We start from the raw sequence: 6,000 nt of genomic DNA on the forward strand, positions 1-6,000 counted from the left end.
ACAAATCATATTCAATCAGATTCACTTCCGCGACGATTTGGTACTGATTGTATTCAACCCCCCCCTTCTACAATCATATCCGGACCTAACATAGATTGAGTACATGATTGCAACCAGAAGTTGCACGAAATAACAACCAGAAGTTGTCTCTATATAATAAAATTAGTTTATTTTTGATCACGCATTTTTTTATATGTTTAATTCCCCCTTCTTTCACCCTCCCGTTTATCCACATCTTTCTTCTTCTCTTCACAACTTAGAATTGAAAATGAAGGATGTCAACAGAGTATATATAATATATTTAAACACTTGATTACATTCCAAAAGAATGATATATTAGTATAATATTCAATTTATGAGTTTATCGTAAATAATATAATATCCCTGAAGGATGGCTCTATATAAAGAATAGTATGATATTTGGATATAATGGATTTTAATTGATTTAATAAATATTATATTCTGTCCCGCAGATACAGTATTATGAAATTGATGAAATATTTGGGTTATTAAATCCATGAGTTGATATTGTGACTAAATGTGGTTTACTAAATTTGAATTATTGAGTAAAGGATTATGAATTGCAACAAATGACATCGTACTATAATGTAACAATATTAGAGATTTAGAGGATACCAAACATGATAGTAGCAATGGTCATGACAATACAAATACAATAAGTCATATTCTTATTATGCGTATAAGAAATTTTTCTCTCGATTGATATAAAGATGACTAGTATCAATATTTCATATCTAAAATGAGTCATCCAAAGGGGAGGATTATACGGGATGCCTCATTATAGTTTTTCAAAATATAAGATTCGGGAAGAGAAAGTAAAAAGCTCCGGAAGAGCGTATATAAGGCTTCTAAAGAGCATGTATAAGGCTCTCGAAGAGCATGTATATTTTTATCAACTCTATGAAGTACATTTTACTCTAGAAGAGCATGTATAGTATTGATGCAATTATATTCTCCCAAGAAGATTGAAGGATGAAATTTATATAGTTTATCACATTGAGATATCAAGGGCCTTTAAATATTGAATTTCATTCAGTGCACTAAAAAAAACTTGGAGAAAGATTCTCCACTACTTTATAATAAGCATGATTGAAATTGATTTTTAAAGTAAACCAGAAGTTTACTTATAAGTTTATAGTTTGGCCTGAATAGCTAAGCCATCTGAATTTTATAAAGATGCGAATAGTAATTTTATATGCACTTTTGTTGAAAAACCTGTAGATTCTTCTTATCAGTGATACATATAGTATTTGCTTATAAGGCAAAACTGATCACCAGCAAAGATATAGTTGTGATTTATCATTTTTGAGAATGAATTTATGAAGATATGACCTGAGATAAAAATATCATATTGTTGAACGGTGAGATATTTTGTGAAATATATGGTTGTATACAAAGTTATTATCAACTCGCAGCCTGAAGTATGTGAGATTCATTATTTAGAATATATGCTTATAATGCTGGTGCATCTCATAATGAGTATTATCTCGTCCATAAAAAAAATTGTCGACTATTTTGTATCACATATTTATTGATTCGCATCATATAAACCAATTTTTGGAATTTCTCCCCATCATAAACATATTATTTGGTCATCATAGATTTTCCACCATGTTAGTAAGATCGATTCCTCAATTGGATATATATTACATATGAGTGCATTTGGAATCATCAATATGTATTTGTTATGACTTGATTTAATGAGTTTGTTTTTCCAAAATCAGGGGGAGAAAATAAATAGCTGGTGAAAGTAGAAATATAAGAATGAATTATCATTGCCTCATCTTGATCCTCAAAATTAAGAATATGAACCAGAAGTTCATAAGATAATTCATTTTGATGACCAGAAAATAGTGACTATCTCGCAAACACCGGCTACATATGCTCCCATGATATAAATGTCGCAAAAGGACAACCTCAAGATACTACTATGTCTAAAGAACGCCTGAAGCGTGATAGGCAAGTTGGTTCCATATCTTATACAAAAAAAGATGAAAAGGAGCAATTATTGATGATGGCTAGATTGAGAAATCAATAATTTTTGAAGGATCTCCAGAAGAGATTATATTGAAGGATCTCTTGAAGAGATTATAGACATGACGAATTAGAGAAAATATAAATAATGAAAATATTGAGATTTCGATATATTATGTCTTGTCCAGAATGAAATGGAACCATAAATCGAATCGACGTCGATGATATTTATAGAACTTGAGGTTATTGATAATGAGGATCATGAAGCATAATCTGTTAGAAAATATTGATATAATTGGCCAAAGAATAAAGGATATAATTGAGGCAATTACAAAGAAAAATTATTTGGACCAGTAGTCCTCTCACACCTGAAGTTGTGAAAATAGTGCGCCCTACGAATCATTATCTTTTAAAACTAGAGAAATATTTGAAACTGCAGTTAACACACCTAAAGGTGTCAAGTCAGTGGGATATGAATGATTATTTGTGTGAAAACAAAATGAAGTTTCAGAAATAATGAATGTAAAGCTCAAATAATTGTATGATAACCTTGTGTTGGTTATGAAGAGTAATAGTATTTGTGGTGGACATGATTATTTGATTGCGAAATAGTCCCGCAATATGTGAAGGTTCAGTTTAAATTTTATACGACCCACTTGACAATAATCATCGTAGAAGGATCTTAACTGCCAGAAGCAGTATAACAAACTCTCGAGAACTATACCCTCTCAAATGGAAAAGGGATTCGCACTACGCCATATTTGGCCTATTGCAAGCCCGAAAAAAAGTTGCGTAATACCCTAAAAGTGTTACAACAGTGTCTATTGTAACATTTGACCAAAAATTCAGGCTTGCATTTACGGCCGTTGCAACAGGTCATCAAATGTAACACTTTCACTTGTATTGCAACACTTATAAAGGCCTTGCAGTAGCCTCATATTACAACATCTTTAACCGTTTTAGTAACACTTTTTAGATATTGCAATAGCCTATTGTAACATATTTTTGCAACACTTTATTTGATTTTTTTCAGTGTCTACTAGTTTTTCATGCAACACCACTTTTTTGGTTCTTTTAATTAGCATTTTTTGCAACATTTTCAACAAACTTTTTTGCCCATTTTAATATTTTTTTTTGTTATTGAATTGCAACATTTATGTGCAACACTTTAAAGTCTATTGTAACATATATTTTTTAATTTTTTGGCACCATTCTATTTGAAAATTTTGATACCACCTATTCGTCCAAAATCAACCATTAAGAATTAAAATACTAATGAACAAGTCCAAACATCCCAGCAAGATCAACTTTAAAATCCAAACTAATATAGCATACAACCATCAAAAGTCAAAATAAACAACCAACATCAAATTAGTTCATAAACGACTAACACCGGGAGTCAAATATCCAACCAAAGATGTAGTCTATAGTCGAAACTGAACTAACACCAACAAGTCAAAATATGAACCATTTCTAGTACGTACGTACGTGTAAAAGTCAGAATATGCAACCAAAAGTATGCAACCAAAAGTATGGTAAATATAAACCATAATGATTACTGATCATTTTGAGCCTCTTCGTCCACGCCTATATCAACATTAGCACACAAATCTTCAACAGCAACCTCTCTGAGATCTGGAACAAGTTCTCCCAATCTGCCCATCACTTTTGTCAATTTTTCCTGAACTTTTTTGTCAATCATCTCCTGCATTTTAGCTACAAGTTCATCCCTTATCGTCTTCTTCATTTCAGCAACATCAGCAGTACTGTTGCTAGTAGAACTCTGACCAACGTGCAATGGCTTGTTCATTGTTCTCCTTGATTTTCCCGATCTGCCAAAAAGCCAGTTTGGTCCATGGACTGGTTCTTTTTGAGTCTTCTTGCTTTCTGCAGTATCGTTGTTTTCTGCAGAAACACCATCTTGAACAACATCACCATCTTGAACAGCAGCACTCTCTTCATCACCATCATCATGAGTTTTTTTTCTACAAAAATTCGGGGAGGCAGATGATAAATAAACATCATTAAACTAAAAAACAAGTTTTAACAGGGATTATAAATACAAATTAAACTTTAAAATCAGACCAGTTAAATTAATCCACATCTTTAATATTGTACCAATTTTATAAAGTCTAAGTTAACCTTCCACATAAATAGCACTTACCTTGTATTTACGCCCTGACACATGCGTATGGGTTTTGCAGTAAATGAGATCCAAAGGAACCGGTTCTTCCACTTGTACTTTCTCCTCCTCTCTCTACCAACATAATACAAAAAATAAATCGCATTAAGACTATATAATGCAAGGAAATACAGGAGTTAAAAATTCAATCATATATGAAATATGACATACAATTTTTTTGCCAATTTGTACAAAACTTGTACGCCCGGCAGTGTGGGTGTCCACAACCTTTTGACGATTCTCTGCAGCAGTCTTAGATCGTCTCTGAAAATTTAATGAAGTGCAAAGAGTATAAAAGAAATAGTTTAAATCAAATTTTAACCTTGAAAGCAGCACAACTATTTAATATTGATCAATGTATATACCGTAATTTCCTCATCCCCCCAATATTTGAGAAGGACACTGAATTCTTCCGCTGAAACTACACTTGGCTTATTTTTGATCTTCTCTTCATCATTATCGTATTTCAGATAATGCTCTTTCTTAACCCGACTCTTATGCAACCTCCATAAAGCATTAATTGTCCGCAAAGTATATGTTTTCCCTTCCTCAGGAATGATATACTTTGTCTGAATAAATAAATTAAAATATTTAGTGGCATTTACATTTGAAACGTATGGTCAGATGTTTTTAAACAAGGTAGATTCCAATTGTATCATGTACAAAAAAACAATTTAATCCTAAGTACTAGTAATGTGTTTACCTTAACATAATTCCACAGCTCATCCTTCTGTTGTTGAGGATATTTATGCCAATTTATAACATCAAGTGGCACAGCCTGCCTAGCTAAGGTCCCCAAGAAGTTGGAGAATTCAGATAAGACCTTATCATCATCAGCCACACACTGAAATTCTGAATTCACCTTAATAACCTTATTTGCCTCGGGCCTTCTTGTGTACACATCATTCATTAATGTCGGTCCTCTGCGTTTTTTGATTGGTGGTGTACCTAAAAGTAGTACAAATGAAAGCACACAATATATTCATGTACTTAAATTTAAATTAAAGCTGACATTTATCTAAATATATTATGACACTATTAAGAACCTGCTTCAGTCTCAAGGTCATTGTCCTCAGTTGTTAAATTAGCTGTCTGACCAGTACCCTCAACCCCATTTCTATTTTCACACGGAGACTCTTTCTGACTTTTTCGCATTTCCAAGAAAGCCTCCATTGTACCAATTCCTTGGTTAATACGAACCTTTCGAGGTGGTTTTTCTCTCAATGGCAAGTTGGGTGGTAAATCTGTTGTCACTGGGGGTGGTGGTGGTAAATTATCGGGTCCAAAGATAGGTGCATTCTGAGTTTGAGGGGGCGGAGCCTTTTGAGTTAAAGACTGATCAGTACTGTGATTCTGTTATACATCAAAAATCCACCTTAAGTTATTCTTTTCTCTAATTTAGCAATTACTATATTATACAAGAGAATATACTTAAACATTTAGACTAATGAGACATTAGTAAATTACAAGACTTTTACCTGCGTAATCGAAGGAGTTGCAGCTCTTGAACGTGTTCTTGGCCTTTCAATGTTGAACGCCACTTTCTGCGTCCTTTTTCCCTTAAGCTTTTTCTTAAGTTGACTTGATCTAATCTCTTCCTCCAGTTTCTCACCCTCAGACAAACTGTCATGTCCAGGAACGTACGGCCGATCAAATTCCAAAGAGGAATCATCTTCTTGAACTTTTTCTTTTGCAGCAGGCTTAACCAAAGCCTCTTATAATTTATGTATCTGAAGTTCCTTTAACATCTCATTATTTTGTTGCTTACGCAATAACCTTTTTCTTTCAAATTCTGGAATATCCTGAAATATATTGTAGTATAT

The sequence above is a fragment of the Daucus carota genome, chromosome 3 (genome assembly GCF_001625215.2).
Source record: "Daucus carota subsp. sativus chromosome 3, DH1 v3.0, whole genome shotgun sequence".
In the NCBI taxonomy this organism is placed as follows: Eukaryota; Viridiplantae; Streptophyta; class Magnoliopsida; order Apiales; family Apiaceae; genus Daucus; species Daucus carota.